The sequence below is a fragment of the Pseudophryne corroboree genome, chromosome 10 (assembly GCF_028390025.1).
Source record: "Pseudophryne corroboree isolate aPseCor3 chromosome 10, aPseCor3.hap2, whole genome shotgun sequence".
In the NCBI taxonomy this organism is placed as follows: Eukaryota; Metazoa; Chordata; class Amphibia; order Anura; family Myobatrachidae; genus Pseudophryne; species Pseudophryne corroboree.
Window position 1 is genome coordinate 348,732,392 of NC_086453.1, and position 17,902 is coordinate 348,750,293.

Here is a 17,902-nt window from a genome sequence, read left to right on the forward strand (position 1 = left end):
GTGCCCTGTGCAACAGGCACCCTTTGCAGCTCTGTAATAAGTCCCTGCTAGGCGGCTGTTTGATGTTAAAGCACGCTCATTGCTCGCTTTGCCAGCTAAACACTACTCCCTCTGGCCCTCTGCTGAAGCCATGGAGGGGAGCGCGTAACAGCAAATTAACCTTGAACGCAGGTGTGGAACAAACAACCCTAAATGGCTCAGAAGAATGAAGTATGGCTGATAATTACTTCTACAACTCCCAATTGGCCCCTCAGTAACCCTTCCACTGCTGTAAAACCACCAAGGGTGGGCATACTGTCACCGGGGGTCTGACGCCAGTTTGTGTGCAAACCGTGAACCCCGTTGCATTATAGTTCGTACACATACTGTAGTTTAGCTGATCGGAGACCTTTGGGAAAGTCACATTAATGATATTTAAGATAATTTAAATGACTTTTTTGTTGTTTTATTGTGACTCTTTGTTGCTTATTAGCCCTGAAAGTAAAAATAACAGATAAAGCGTCTACAGAAGCAGGAGAGCCTGACTTATCCCAGAATACCCCCTGATGCCACCAACTGCTGTGGACATGAGAGGGGGGAGGGGTCACTTTTTGTCATTTTTAAATCCCCCTCAAAGACCATGCTGGAGTCTGTTCCCTGGATCTATCACCCGCTCTGCAAGAACATTTGGGGACATGTACTAAGCAGTGATAATAGTGGAGAAGTGAGCCAGTGAAGAAGTTGCCCATGGCAACCAATCAGCTGCTCTGTATACTTTTATAGTATGCAAATTATAAATGCTACGCCAATGCTGATTTGTTGCCATGGGAAACTTCTCCACTTGCTCACTTCTCCACTTTGATCACTGCTTAGTACATATCCCCCAGAATTCCTTGTCACCTCTCAGCCTTTCTCCCTCCTGTTTCAGAGTGAGTCCTTGTACAAAAAAAAACTATATAGAACTATATATTATCTATTTTATATATATATATATATATATATATACATGTGTATGTGTGTATATATGTATGTATATATATAAATATATATATATATATACTATATATATAAAATTAACTGCCTTCTGTCTTCCTGCTGCCTTCCTGACCTCTGTTAATGATTTTAACATATTTGAATATTTCATCATATCACCCCTTCAACTTGTAAGCTGGACCTGCTCCTTCCAGGCACGTTTGTTATGCAGCCTGTGCACCATCTTCATAGTTCTGCTCTGAATTTTGTCGGTATTACATTAATCTTTTCAGAGATTAGGCCTCAGGAACAGTAGACAGTAGTCAAGGTGAGATCTTACCAGTGACCTGTAGAGTGACAAACTACCCTCCCCTTTCTGCTAATAATACTTCTTCCTAGAAAACCAGGAATTCTACTGGCATTTCCCACTGGTGGCTACACTGCTGGCTGACCTTCATGTCATCAGATACTAGAATTCCAAGGTCCCTGTCCTGTGCTGCTGTAGTTACTCCACAGTTCTCCCTACATCCCCACACTTCACCTCTGCTGCTTTTACACACAGTAAGCAGAGGTGAGAGCAGAACAGGATGAGCAGGGGCAAACGCAGGATTCGTAAGGGGGTGGAGGGGGTTCCTTCTTCTTGGGAACAAACACTGGCACTCCACTGAAATGTGATAAATACCTGTCTTCAAAACAGCATCAAATTTTCTAGGTACACTTGCACACAGTTTTTCAAGGAATTCGGCAAAGGAGGGTGGTTCAAACATCTCGGAGAACTAACCACAGATCTTCTGTGGATGTAGCTTGCTCAAATCCTTCTGTCTCTTCATGTAATCCCAGACAGACTTGATGGTGTTGAGATCAGGTCTCTGCGGGGGCCCTATTATCACTTCCAGGACTCCTTGTTCTTCTTTATGCTGAAAATAGTTCTTAATAACATTGGCTGTATGTTTGGGGTCGTTGTCCTGCTGCAGAAAATATCTGGAGCTAACCAGATGCCTCCCTGATGGTATTGCATGAATGACAAGTACCTGCCTGTATTTCTCAGCATTGAGGATACCATTAATCCTGAGAAAATCCCCAACTCCATTGCTGAAATGCAGCCCCAAACTTGCAAGGAACCTTCACCATGCTACACATCCCCCCCCCCCCCCCCCCCCCCCATGGCCAACTTCCACCCCTGCACTGTGGACTGCAGCTGCGAGGGACTGAGAGTCAGAGGCTGGAGCAGCTGCAGGAGTAGGTACCTAAGAACAGAGCCATGGGGTCATCGTGTGTGTTAAGCTATGGGGCAGCGTATGTGTGAGGCTGTGGGGGCAGTGTGTGTGTGTGTGTGTGTGTGTGTGTGTGTGTGTGTGTGAGGCTATGGGGGCAGTGTGTGTGTGTGAGGCTATGGGGCAGTGTGTGTGTGTGTGTGTGTGTGTGTGTGTGTGTGTGTGTGTGTGTGTGTGTGTGTGTGTGTGTGTGAGAGGCTATGGGGGCAGCGTGTGTGTGTGTGTGTGTGTGTGTGTGTGTGTGAGGCTATGGGAGCAGTGTGTGTGTGTGTGTGTGTGTGTGTGTGTGAGAGGCTATGGTGGCAGCGTGTATGTGTGAGGCTATGGGGGCAGTGATCTAGTACAGACCCTGAGTGACAGTATGGGGGTATGTGAGACTATATGTGCTGCTATACAGAGACATATGATAGGACAGCTGTATCAGATGTAAATGGCTCTGCAGTGCATATTTATATCATTAATACATTTTTGCCTAACAGTGCATGTTGGTTATATACAGGGCCGGATGAAGGTCCACATGGGCCTGGGGCTAAATATTATCAAGGGCCTATTGTGAGAAGTTGAGGAGGTGTGGCTAATGCTGTGAAGGTGTGGCTAGTGACATATGGGCGTGTACACTCCCTACACTATATGCCCTAATGTCTCGTCAATCCCTTTGCGAGGAAATTAGAAATATAATTTTAATTCTTATCATTTATGGCATCCATGTTACCAGCTGGACAGTTAATCATCATCATGCGGTCATGGTGATGGGCCTATTTTTATCTGGGGCCTGGAGCCGTCGCTCCATCCACCACATTGTAAATCTGGCCCTGGTTATATATACTATTGCAGTATGGTGCTCCGAACATTTTCAGATTGTGATCATAAGATTTTGGCATTACCGCTAGACACATTTATCTGTAATGACATGTCCATTCAACTATTAATGCTAATTTACTGCCTTATGGGGGAATACAATTAAACCCTGTGGCTAATTGATGCGCCGGAGGTATTCAGTTAGTGGGGAATACCTCGCGCGTGAGTTCCCACAGTGGCACTGAACCGCACAGCTCTGTAAAGTGCGTGGGGAAAAAACACAAAAATGAGGTTGCACTGGAAAACTGCCATAGTTTCTGAGGAATCAGTGGGTTTCCACGCCTGAATACTGATTTTTTTGGTGCGGGAAAGAGGCTATTTAATTGAATAGCCTTTCCCAGCGCCACGGGAATTTTTGCCAGCAAGTAGTCACGGGATAAACTCTGCAGCTAATTTAATACACGTCTTCAGGGCCAGATTAAAGGCCACATGGGCCTGGAGCTGAAAATATTCAAGGGCCTATTGTGAGAAATGGGGGAGGTGTGATTAGTGCTGTGTGGGAGTGGCCAGAGCCATGTGGGCGTTTACACCCCTACACTATCAGCTCCAATGTCTCCCTAAATATGTAATACTATAAAAAAATGCGTATTTTGTGAGAAAAATATAAATGCAATCTTAATAGCTATGATTTATGGCTGACCATGTGGCCAGCTGGTGGCCTTCGATCATCATGCTGCCATAATGATGGGCCTATTTGTAAGGGGAGGCCTGGAGCTGTAGCTCCATCCGTCCCATTGTTAATCTGGCTCTGCACCTCTTAGTGTCCTGGCATGCACTTCTCAAGTAAAATTTTGACCTTGTGCAAGTTTAGTTCCAGTCGCAGAATATTTGCCTGCCATTCTTACATTAGTTGTATTCCTAATCCCACTAATCTACACAGATGCAACCTTACAAAGAAATGTGTGTGCAACAATTTTCAGGTTCCTGTATCTAGACGCAGTCCTGCACAGAAGCAGACAAACAATTTGGCAGTTGCTCAATCATACCTGGAGATAATTATATATCCGGTGCTGGAAGGGGGAGGGGTCACAGACAAACAACAGACAGAGAGGAGGGGGGTGCAAATTCCCACCCCCTAAATTCCCTTCCCGCACACTGAAAATTACCTGTAACCATCCCTGAACCTATCTGGTAATAAAATTCAGAGAATTAGTCACAAATGTTTGCAAACACATGTTTAGCTGCTGGCCACTTCACGGCTTCTCCGATACAGCAGTCCTAACCTACATAATAGCAGTGCCCACATAGGGCCATGTAATTTGTCACAGTAGGCCTCATGATAAAGGCTATTACTAAAACACTTCCAGACAGAGAGCTAACTTACCCAGGAGCCACCCCCAGGATCTCCCATTGGCACTACAAGGAACAGCATGCCTTCCAAATGCTGCCCCCCTTCCAGCACCTGATATATAATTATCTCCAGGTATGATTGAGCAACTGCCAAATTGTTTGTCTGCTTGTGTGCAAGAGGCATTGAATGGGAGCAAGAGGCATTGAAGGGAATTTAGGGGTGGGAATTTGCACCCCCCTCCTCTCTGTCTGTTGTTTGGCAGTCCTGCACAGGTCATTCCCAAATCTGGACTTCTGGTCATTTAAACGGAACAAACTGTATCCAGCCAATCCTGATTCTCCCTCTTATAATTGTGTTTTATACTTCCATGCCTGCTGCAGTTCTGAACAACAGGAATAAATGGTACATATATTGTAGTTACTCATGACACTGTAAAATGCTGGACACTTAGGCCCTCATTCCGAGTTGTTCGCTCGCAAGCTGCTTTTCGCTAAGCCGCTGCCTACTGGGAGTGAATCTTAGCTTATCAAAATAGCGAACGAAAGATTCGCAATATTGCGAAAAGACTTCTCTGTGCAGTTTCTGAGTAGCTCGAGACTTACTCTTCCAGTGCGATCAGTTCAGTGCTTGTCGTTCCTGGTTTGACGTCACAAACACACCCAGCGTTCGCCCAGACACTCCTCCGTTTCTCCAGCCACTCCCGCATTTTTCCCAGAAACGGTAGCGTTTTTTCACACACTCCCATAAAACGGACAGTTTCCGCCCAGAAACACCCACTTCCTGTCAATCACACTCCGATCACCAGAACGAAGAAAAAAACCTCGTAATGCCGTGAGTAAAATACCTAACTGCATAGCAAATTTACTTGGCGCAGTCGCACTGCGGACATTGCGCATGCGCATTAGCGACTAATCGCTCCGTTGCGAGAAAAATATAACGAAACGAACAACTCGGAATGACCCCCTTAATAATGTCTTATGGACATGTGCCAGTCCTAATGAATCGTTTGCATTTACATTAAAGCTAGCCCGGCTTCTGCTGTACACTTTGAGGCCTGTTTACTATTAGAGGGTATAAACGTAAACTTCGGTGATATGGGATAATTAATTTTTCTGCTGATTTTGGGATCAGTTCTAGTCCCCTATGCCCCCACATTGCTTTTCAATCCGCGATCTGTGCTGCTGCCCTCCAGGAGTGTTCGCAGTGCTGTTCCCAACGGGTGCACGGAAGCCTAATGAGTCCCAGAAATGATTGCAAGGGCTGCTGATCAAGCAGAAGTAAACAGGTTTTCCTCCAGAGAGATGCAGCGATTGGTAGAAGTCATGCAATACCATACACGCTCTGCAAGCTGATTCCTTTAAGTCTCTAGGAATTTAAGCAGAGGCCTTTCACTCTGTGTACACAATGCAAAAATCACAAGAGCGGCTGCGGTAGTGGACGTCTGACCTTGGACAGTGTATTCCACAAGCAGTATATTGCTCAGTCCCACAAGCCTTATCGCTAGTCATTTGCTGCATGTAATGTATTCTTCCCCTAGAACAGTCTAGGCAGTGCATTTCCCAGCCATGTGTCTCAGCAGCTATGCATATCTGCTCCCCAGCCTGTGCTACCCACAGCTCCTCTATTCTCTCCGTGTAATTTATTCCACCAGCAATCTATTCTATTAAGCCGCTGATAAGTCTTCACAGCTAAGTTTTCCTTTCTCGTTTCTGCTACAAAAATGTAATCAAGTCTGTTACCCCTGATACAAATTATAAACCACCGGACCTGGCAGAGCGCTGCAGATTAATTGAAACTTAAACAGTCTCCAAACCAATGTTTGGAGTTTTATTTAAACATTCTTTGCCGTAAGCACCCCCCCCCCTCCCCCCCAATCAGTGCCCTGTGCCGCCCAAGCACACCCCTCGCTCACCACACACTGGATGGATGTAGCATGATTGCAGGCCGTTCCATGCAAAATCGGAAACTAGACTGCTCCGGTATGTGGTCCCATGTCATTAGTTTTCTGTAGGTCCCATTATCCGGCCACATTGCTCACACCAATGAGGTTACCAGCAGCTTGGATGACAGTAACAAAGACTAGACTAATGTCCGCAATAAGTGAAGGCCTTGATAAATACCATTTGTAATAATTACTGCTGCTGCGGTCTTCATCCTAATCACCTTCTGATCGTCCCTAAACAATGGAATTAATGCAAATGAGCCTGACACGGTTGTAGATATTACGCCACAGCTGCAATACATAGCATTATGCCAGTAATAATCAGCTTATGTGAGTGGTTAGTGGAGGCCGTATCTGTCATACACAGATCACATATTTTAATAATAATTACATTAGGCCATATGCATACTATAACGAAATATTGTGTGTTCATATTCAAAGGGGAAAATGACAGCATTGTCTATTAAATAAAACAAACCCAACTATACAGGCTCAGTACAGAAGGGGCCAACACCGTCTCCTTCTTCCTCTTCCCAGCGCAGGGCCCTGTATGTACTTCCTTGGCACTACCATGTAACAAGGTACTTTAATGCTGCAAAAAATTATGTTGTTTTGAAAAAGAGTGTATCTACGTGAATGTAATAATTACAGATGTGCGCGGGAACATTTTTGCTGGTTTTCATTTTGGTTGTAATTTGTCATCTGGTTTTGGTATGACAAGACTTATGGGCCCTACACACATACCGATCTGCCGCCGAGCTGCCCGACGGCGGATACGGCTGACGGGCGACCCGATTGCGGGGGGGAGATGACGGGGGGAGTGAAGTTACTTCACTCCCCCCGTCACCCCGGCTCCATAGCAGTGCATGCTAATATGGACAATCTCGTCCATATTGGCCTGCATGCATAAGTGACGGGGCTCCAACGATTAACGAGCGCGGGGCCACACATTGTTAATCATTGGCGCCTCCACACTAAATGATATGAATGAGTTTTCGTTCATTTATGAACGAGAACGTTCATATCGTTCCGTTTTATCTGCCAGTGTGTCGGGCCCATTACTGTGCAGTATATACTTTCTTATATGTTATACATTTCAGTTTTCTACATGTTTTACGATTTCTGTGTCAATTATTACGGGTAAGGGTCGTTGGGTTGACACAACTTAGGTCGACAGTCATTAGGTCGACCACTGAAGGTCGACTTGTGCATTAGGTCGACATGTACTATGTCGACAGGTGAACAAGTCAACATGAGTTTTTGGACTTTTTTTGGTGTCGTTTTCTTCGCAAAGTGACGGGGAACCCCAATTAGTGCACCATGTCCCCTCGCATGCTTCGGGCAAGGTTCCTCGCTCCACTACCGCTGCGTTCGGCACAGGTCACCGTTCCCAATTGTAGTGCATGCGGATCGTAAAGTATGAAAAAGTAAAAAAAATCTAAAAATTTTTTGAAAAACTCATGTTGACCTAGCACAAGTCAACCTAATGACTGTCGACCTAACGACCGTATCCCATTATTACATTGAGAAGAGTCAACATTATTGGCGGCGAGTTATACGAGGGAAGATGCTTGAAATTCGTGGTTGGACCGCAAATCGCAAATCACGATCCAACCGTAAAAAATACAATGACAATGCGGGCGCATGTGCATGACCTGTCCTCCGCATCTGCCCGCATTTACTGATTGACAGACAGAGGCGTTCGCAGGGTGGGAGGGGGGCGTCAACGCTCCATTTCCAAGATGAAGGTTTGCGGAAGCGGCAGTAAGGGAACGGGGGTGGTGGCATCTGAACGGGGGGCATGTCGGCAGCATTATCGGGGATCAGAAAGATGGTGGCAGGTCTCCTGCCGTTGCAGCCGGCAGGAGCCATCCACAATTTCAGCGATCACGATGAAATTGCGGTGCGATCACAACTTCAGCGTGATCGCAGTGGGTGGGCTGCATGCTAGGCGGCCTTGCCCTGCGATGGGCGGCCCCCAGCATGCGAGGAAAAGGATTGTAAATTCCGCTGTTTATCATAATTCATAATCCTTACTGAATAGGGTCCTATACGCAAACAGGAGACATACTTGTCCCCAAAGACACAGAAGCTAGTATATTTCCTACGCTGCAGTTAATGGGGATCATTCCGAGTTGTTCGCTCGCTAGCAGTTTTTAGCAGCCGTGCAAACGCTATGCCGCCTCCCACTGGGAGTGTATCTTAGCTTAGCAGAAGTGCGAACGAAAGGATCGCAGAGCGGATACAAAATAATTTTGTGCAGTTTTGAGTAGCTTCATACCTACTCAGCGCTTGCGATCACTTCAGACTGTTCAGTTCCTGTTTTGACGTCACAAACACGCCCTGCGTTTGCCCAGCCACGCCTGCGTTTTTCCTGGCACGCCTGCGTTTTTTCGAACACTCCCTGAAAACGGTCAGTTGACACCCAGAAACGCCCACTTCATGTCAATCACTCTGCGGCCAGCAGTGCGACTGAAAAGCTTCGCTAGACACGGTGTGAAACTACATCGTTTGTTGTAATAGTACGTCGCGCGTGCGCATTGCGCCGCATAGGCATGCGCAGAAGTGCCGATTTTTGCCTCATCGCTGCACAGCGAACAAATGCAGCTAGCGATCAACTCGGAATGACCCCCATGTTCAGTAGACTTGCTGAGTGAAAGTTAATATATGACTTTCTTTAGTTAATCTACAATCGCATAATAAATCATTTTACATACATACAGTAAGAGCTCATTTCAGAATGAAAGGTATCGGAAACCAGAAAACAGTGAATATTACTTATCTACATCGCTTCCCCTTTCTTGTTTGTATACTGTAGACAAGAGAATGCACGCACTCTATTGAAATGGATGGGAGTACCAGTTAGTACACTTCAGCACTTTGCCTGTGGAAAGCACAAAGAGATCTGCAGACTATTGTGGAATGCTGTGCAACATGGAGGTCATTCCGAGTTGTTCGCTCGGTAAAAATCTTCGCATCGCAGCGATTTTCCGCTTAATGCGCATGCGCAATGTCCGCACTGCGACTGCGCCAAGTAAATTTGCTATGCAGTTAGGAATTTTACTCACGGCTTTTTCATCGTTCTGGCGATCGTAATGTGATTGACAGGAAATGGGTGTTACTGGGCGGAAACAGGCCGTTTTATGGGCGTGTGGGAAAAAACTCTACCGTTTCCGGAAAAAACGCAGGAGTGGCCGGAGAAACGGGGGAGTGTCTGGGCGAACGCTGGGTGTGTTTGTGACGTCAAACCAGGAACGACAAGCACTGAAATGATCGCAGATGCCGAGTAAGTCTGGAGCTACTCAGAAACTGCTACGAGGTGTGTAATCGCAATATTGCGAATACATCGTTCGCAATTTTAAGATGCTAAGATTCACTCCCAGTAGGCGGCGGCTTAGCATGAGCAAATCTGCTAAAATCCGCTTGCGAGCGAACAACTCGGAATGACCCCCCATATACAGTAATAGCATTACACAAAACGAGTGGCCGGATGGAGATATGAATGGCTAAAGAAGCCCTGGTCACTCGTGGTCACATAGAAATCTACAGAGAGTAAATAATTATTTATTCTATAAATACAGTATATGGTATGAATTTAACATTGGTGTTTTCAGATGCAGTAAACATATTCAACCCGTGGTTCCTAAACTGACTGCCGTGGCACCCTGCGGTAGGGGTGCCACGAGTCGGTGGTCCACGACCAAATGAAATTATTCATGGTCCAGTGCTGCCGGCTGCCAATCCTAAAATATGAAGACAAACAGAATCGTTACCCTGCCCACCGCCACATAACCCCAAGGAAAACATATAAGTACAGTATACTTCATTTAAAAATGTTATCAGACTTTCTCATTAAGAAAATTTGGCCTGGGGGCGCTGTGACAAAATACTAATACTCTAGGGCGCCGTAATCCAAAAAGTTTGGGAATCACTGCATTAAACACTAGGAGATAGTGCGTTGTTCCTAAAATGCATTACAGCAGCTGCTACATCATGTATATGAATACGCACTCCTACTGAATTGGGTAGATTTAAGGTGCAGCCGGCAGCACCCACTGACTGCATGTTCCCCTTAATTGAATTGGCCATTTTTGTTGGCCAAATAAGGGCGCCAACAAAAATCCAAACACGATAAGGACATTTTTACATTTATATTACTGAATAAAAATTAACATTACAGGAATACATAAATGGAAAACCAACTAAGGGGGCCATTCCGACCCGATCGCACGCTGCACTTTTTCGCAGCTGTGCGATCGGGTCAAAACTGCGCATGCATTGTGGGTGCAATGCGCAGGCGCATCGTTGCTCGGTGACGGCCGTCGCCGGGCAGCTACGCTTCCTACGAAGAGAGCGGTCGCAGCGGCGACCGCAAGAAGATTGACAGGCAGGAGGCGGGGACGGTCGTCACTGACCATTTTTGGGGAGTGGTGAGTTCAACGCAGGCGTGTCCAGGCGTTTGCAGGGCGGGTGTCTGACGTCAATTCCGGGACTGGACAGACTGAAGTTATTGCAGTTGGTAAGTAAGTCCAGAGCTATTCACAAACTGCGCAAAATGTTTTTGCATAGCTCGGCTGCAAAAGCGATCGCAGCCTTGCTATGCAAAAATCCAGTCCCCCATAGGCGGCGTCTACCTGATCGCACGGGCAGCAAAAATTTGCTGCTTGCGATCAGGTCAGAATAAGGGCCTGCGTGCAATGGTATTTGTAACCCCTGTGCCAGCGTTTAATGGGAAGGGGTAAGGGTTACTCAATCCCATTAACGTATGTGGGGAACGCTGAGGTTCCACTAAAGGCTCCCTAAGGTCATGCTGTGTGTTTGGCACACCCCATAGAGGTCATAGCTGGATCACATTACATGCATAACTGTAGATCCCATTACAGTAATGTAGGAAGTCACAGGCCATTGAGTTCCCAGTCTGATAACATAGCGTACTGTACAATCAGGAATACCGCAAATAAGGCAATAAAGACTCTGGCCAGTTTATTAGTAAAATAAAAGCTCACTGGCAGCTTCATCAACACCTTAGAATATCCTGCGGTGGCCCCACCTACTAACTGGTCCCCAGTGGCTGCTATCATTTGGAAGTCCGGGGCTGTGAGAGTAGAGGAAGAAATAGACGGCCCCTGAAGCTCCTATAAGGGGAAAAGGGCACTTTAGGAGAATATTCCCCTAGGTTATAATGCAGCTTTAACTGATACAAAGATAACAATACAGAGAGGTAAATGTATCAAACCTAAAGAGAACAGGTGGTGGAGAAGCTGCCCGAGCAACCAAACAGCTGCCACTTATCATTTTATGGATGTACTTCATAAGTGATTTGGGTTATGCTTTGCTCCCTATTCATGCAGTGACAGTCACCCTGTGTGATGAGTACCTTCCTGACACAACCATTACACCAGTGAACAGACTAGTGATATCATGGAGCAGCATGCCATGGAAACTTACGAATGACTTTCACAATTTATATATAATGCCACTATATTACACAACGCTGTACAGAGAATAATGAATAATAACAATGTGCAGTAAACGTATATAAAGTACATGTTCACACCTACATACACAGAGACACAGGGCTTCCATCGTAAATTGTGGGGCCCAGGACTGGCAAATAGGTAGTGCCTCCCTACCCCTCTGTCATGATTTCCGGGGGGGGGGGGGGGGGGGGGGGATGAAGCGAGAGCAAGAGTGAGAGAATAAAGAGAAGTAATAGAGGGATACAGTAGAGAGAAACAGAAGGAATAGGTGGAAAAGAGATAGAGGAAGAATAAGGGGAGATTCTATTTCACTCTAATACTCGTAGGAGCCATGCTTGGCCCCCTTCTCTGTCTGGGTCTGGGACTCCAGTATCGGCAGTCCTCCCCTGGTGGCAGCCCTGCAGAGACACATGCTATGCTGGGAGTAGCAGCAGTGGTGCAAGTGGGCGGGTACGGGTGGGTACGGCGTACCCATAAGAATTTAGCCGTGGGTACGCCGTACCCACACCGACGGGCCGCCGCTCCTCTTCCTTCCCTCCCTCCCCCACGCCGCACCGCCGCACACGCCTCTGATGTGAGGGCAGGAGAGTGCAGCCTGCGCCTCTCGTTCCCCTCAATCTCCGGTGGGTGTTTCAGTTTACTTCAGCGCCGATCCGTGAGCCAATCAGAGCTCGCACCCGCGAGCTCTGATTGGCTCACGGATCGGCGCTGAATTAAACTGAGACACCCGCCGAAGACTGAGGGGAACGAGAGGCGCAGGCTGCACTCTCCTTCCCTCACATGACAGACAGGAGGACAGCGACGGCAGCGGTGAGTAGGGGAGGGGGGCATGTTATACCTGGCACTGGGGGGGCATGTATACCTGGCACTGGGGGCATATCTGGCACAGGGGGGCATATATACCTGGCACTGGGGGCATATCTGGCACAGGGGGGCATATATACCTGGCACTGGGGGATATCTGGCACAGGGGGGCATGTATACCTGGCACTGGGGGCATATCTGGCACAGGGGGGCATATATACCTGGCACTGGGGGCATATCTGGCACAGGGGGGCATATATACCTGGCACTGGGGGATATCTGGCACAGGGGGGCATGTATACCTGGCACTGGGGGCATATCTGGCACAGGGAGGCATATATACCTGGCACTGGGGGATATCTGGCACAGGGGGGCATGTATACCTGGCACTGGGGGATATCTGGCACTGGGGGGGCATGTTATACCTGGCACTGGGGGATATCTGGCACTGGGGGGGCATGTATACCTGGCACTGGGGGATATCTGGCACTGGGGGGGCATGTATACCTGGCACTGGGGGATATCTGGCACTGGGGGGGCATGTATACCTGGAACTGGGGGATATCTGGCACTGGGGGCATATCTAGCACAGGGGGGCATATATACCTGGCACTGGGGGATATCTGGCACAGGGGGGCATGTATACCTGGCACTGGGGGCATATCTGGCACTGTAGGGGCATTTCTGTATCTGGCACGGGGGGCAATGTATATCTGACACAGTGGGGGCATTTGTGTATCTAGCACTGTGGGGCAATGTGTATCTGACACTGTGAGGCAATGTATGGCACTCTGGGGGCATTTCTGTATCTGGCACTGTGGGGCAATGTGTATCTGGCACTGTGGGGCAATGTGCATCTGGCACTGTGGGGCAATGTGCATCTGGCACTGTGGGGCAATGTGTATCTGGCACTCTGGGGACATTTGTGTATCTGGCACTGTGGGGCAATGTGTATCTGGCACTGTGGGGCAATGTGTATCTGGCACTCTGGGGACATTTGTGTATCTGGCACTGTGGGGCAATGTGCATCTGGCACTGTGGGGCAATGTGTATCTGGCACTGTGAGGCAATGTGTATCTGACACTTTGGGGACATTTGTGTATCTGGCACTCTGGGGACATTTGTGTATCTGGCACTGTGGGGCAATGTGTATCTGGCACTGTGGGGTTATATGTATCTGGCACTGTGGGGCAATGTATATCTAGCACTGTGGTGCAACGTGTATCTGACACTATTGGGGTCATACGTGTATCTGCCCCTCCCCCATATGTGTATCACGCCCCCATTTTCATTGGCCACGCCCCATGTGGCATTTGGCCACACCCATTTTTTTGCAGACATTTTTTCTACTTGCACCACTGAGTAGCAGACATAGCAGTGGCCCTCATTCCGAGTTGATCGCATGTAGCAACTTTTTGCTGCTCGTGCGATCAACTTAACGCCGCCTATGGGGGAGGGTATTTCTGCATAGCAGGGCTGCGATCGCTTGTGCAGCCCTGCTATGCTAAAAAGGTTTCCTGCAAAACAAGGCCAGGGTAAGAGTTACTTACCCAGTGCGACGGATCCAGCGACGAAGGTCCCAGGATTGACGTCAGACATCCGCCCTCCAAACGCCTGGATCCGCCTGCGTTCGCCTCACCACGCCTTAAAAATGGTCAGTTGACGCCCCGGAACGCCTCCCGCCTGTCAGCCTTCAAGCAGTCTCTTTCTGCGCTGGCAGCGGCGCTGCCCGGCGACCACCGTAACCGGGCAACGACGCGCGAAGAATCGCTGTGTGCGAACGGGTCGGAATGACCCCCAGTGTTCCATACCATAACCAGCCGCACAATGGGGAGCTGATAATATATATATATATATATATATATATATATATATATAAAAAAAATCTTAGTGTTATTTCCCTGTCAGCCTCCCACAGTGAAGTGACGTTAATAATAGGACACAAGAAAGTAGAGAGATTCTGGTGGTCTGTCAGCTTGGACGACGGTGTATGAGACTTTGTCATACCAAAAGGATATGGCAGGATTTCTAATCATAGAACAAGTGGCTGGGCTCTGGCTGCTAACCTCGGGGAAAGGTATCCTCTATTACAGGCAGATGGACAATGTAATGTGCTAATAAAACCCACTTAGTTGGCAATCTGACAAGAGGCAGCATACTTCACACTCGCAGCTTTGTGACAAAGAAACAGACACGCTGGAGCACAGCCAGACCCCCACATTCTGTGTAATACCCAGCACGACGGCAACACAGCTGCCTCAGAACAAAACCTAGTGCCACAAGGCTACCTGTAGCCCTGACGTACGAGGATGGCACGGGAGGCTGCAGCGTGCTAGCACAGTTCTGCAATGGCCCAAATTCTCACATCACTACTATTATCATTTTATGACCCTCCTAAAGCGTAGACAGTTCAATCCAGACTCTGAGCAGTCGATGCAACAGAGAAATCCTTGAGACACTGAGCGCTCCACTTTATCACATGGCAACATTACACGGTAAGTTCAATTTCCTGATGGAAACAATACAGAACAGAGATCAATAAACAAAACAGTAATTACTACATGCAAGTTCCAATCACTCATTTATTACAGTGCAGACAGAGGCCGGAACCGCCTCGTCTCAGAAACATTTGCCCAGAGAGAAATAGCTATATTTCCAGAACTGAGCCATTTCCCAGGCCTGGCTGGCGGAATATAAACTCCTGTGTGACCGCCCTGGGATTCTGCATAGCTTAATCTACATCTTAGCGTTGCCTGGACAATGGAACAGCTGCCTTTTACTTGGGCACAGCCAGGCCCCACACTCTCAGCTCCAGTAGTGGGCACAAACCCAATCTCTGCTCAGTTAGGCACAGCAGGTCTCATGTCTGATTTCTGTCTGACTGAGCACAGCATGGCATGACTTCTGATCTCTCTCTGACCGGGCACGGCAGGGCCTGCCCTGAACTCTGACCTCTCTCTGTATGGGCACAGTAGGGCCTGCCCTGAACTCTGACCTCTCTCTGACTGGGCACAGCAGGGCCTGCCCTGAACCCTGACCTCTCTCTGACTGGGCAAGTGTAATGATACAGGAAGGGTAGTTGTAATAAGCATCAGGGCAGCAGCTCTCTAACCAGGGGATAATACCCTGTTACGTTGCGCGTGCCCCGTTGCTAAGCAATATTGGGGCGTGACATGAGTCCACGCCTCCATGTCCCCCTCGTGAGGCTTGCTTCTCTTGACGTGCTTTGGGTAAGGTTATTATTCCCAATCACAAGTCCACGTGGATGGTAAATGATAAAAAGTTGAGTCATGACAATTTGAACCGTTCTACCTTTTGAACTTGACCTTTTACACAGTAGCATAACTCCCAGAGACATTGGAGGCACTGGCCACCTGGCTCCAGCTGTCAAAGGGTCACCAAGAAAGACTGAGGGGGCTGCTGAACTAGACAGTTCTCTCTCCACTCATTTAATAGTGATTTGCTACAGTCACTGCTGACTCACAAACCCCCTTTGCAGCCCCCTTCAGCTGAAGAGTCTTGAAATGTGACTGTGTGATAAGAGATCAAAGTGTATACTGTATATAGTGAGCTACAGCTCTGCTGTGTCTTATATGAAGAAAGAAAGGAGAGCAGAAGTTGATTTAAGGAAATGCACTAATTATAATACAACTTTTAGGGGGGATTTTCAAACCTTGGAGAGAGAGAAAATTGTGAGAGGTAATGTACCAACCAATCCGCTTCTGTAATTATACAAACACGAACTGTAAAATGTAAGACGGGGCCTGATTGGCTGGTACTTTATCTCACAATTTTATCTCTCTCCGAGCTTTCATAACCCCCCCCCCCCCCCCCCTTCCCCGAGCTCTATTTATAGTCATTTTGCAGCCAGCACCCAAAAATAAAGATTCTGTATCACCACAATTAGCTGCAATAAGCCTCTGGGAAAGGGGGAGGAGGGGGGGGGGGGGGGGGGCACCACCTTCTATTTTACCTCCTAGTACAAACTCATGTCCCTGCTTTTATATGATGTCCTTTTGACCATGTCTTCCTGTGGTCTATCAACCTATCATCCGGACCCCACACAAAGATATGAGCTAAACTTACTGTATGTGATGCAATGTGACCATGTCATTGTACATGATAGAAGTATCCTACAGCCCAAATCTCATTTATTATGCAACATAAATTAATAATAACGTAATTGGGGGATCTTTGGTTAATCAGCTTGTTACTGTCATTTCATAGGCCGGTTAGATATCAGCTGATTGGTTGCTATGGGCAACCTCTCCACTTTATCTCTCTCGAAAAGGCATGATACATCGCTCCTTAAGTTTGAATAATGTTCCGCCCCCTCCTCAATAGATTTGTGTTCTCAGTATTACAATTATAATATAGAGAAGTTGTGAGTGTACACACAGCCATTCCCAGCAAGAACACCCTTCTCTGATTATTCACTCCCTTGGCGATGCTAACCCCTATGCTGCCGTGCATAACATACTGTGATGTGCCCCGGTGAGGTCTATGGGGATGGCTGCAAATGGTGGTAAGTAGGCTAAGCGTAGAATTGGAGAAAGGGCTGCCATAGCCATTCTCTGGGGAAATTGCTGTTTTCCTCAGAGATTTGGCTGACGGCAGCATAATATATAGACCCCCTAACATTAAAGAGATGCTAGTTGTTTGACTTTAATATATGACAGAGCCTGTGCATCACTGAGCTGAGTAAAGTACATAAAATAACTGGTGTTTATACTATGAGGGATATATATCAAAGTTAGGGTGGTATTCAATTATCGGCAAAAAATCATCAAGCCATTTTTCACATTATTATTTTTTGGGGGACAATCCTATTAGGAGGCCCCAAAAAACACCATTCTCGCTGAAAACACACAGGTTCAGTGATACCTGTGTTTTCGCACTTTCATCGCCGAAAAGGCGCGGCATCTGATTTACTGAGCGCATCTATTTGCTGTGCTGTCTTGCCATGGTGTATGACCTTGTGACATGAAACTGTCCTCCACAACCTCATCTTTGTAGCAGAGTCTTGCTGTTCCTCACCCAGTTTTAAACCACCTACACAGCTGTTTCTGTTTCAGTTAATGACTGTTTCAACCTACATATGAAAATGATGTTCATTATCATTTGGGCAGTATAGTTGGCCTCACAGCACAAAGGTCATGGGTTCAATTCCCACCATGGCCATAACTGTGTGGAGTTTGTATATTCTCCATGCATTTGCATGGGTCCTCTGGGTTCCTCCCACAAACCAAAAATATACAGGTAGGTTAATTGGGTCCCAACAAAATGAACAGTAGTATGAATG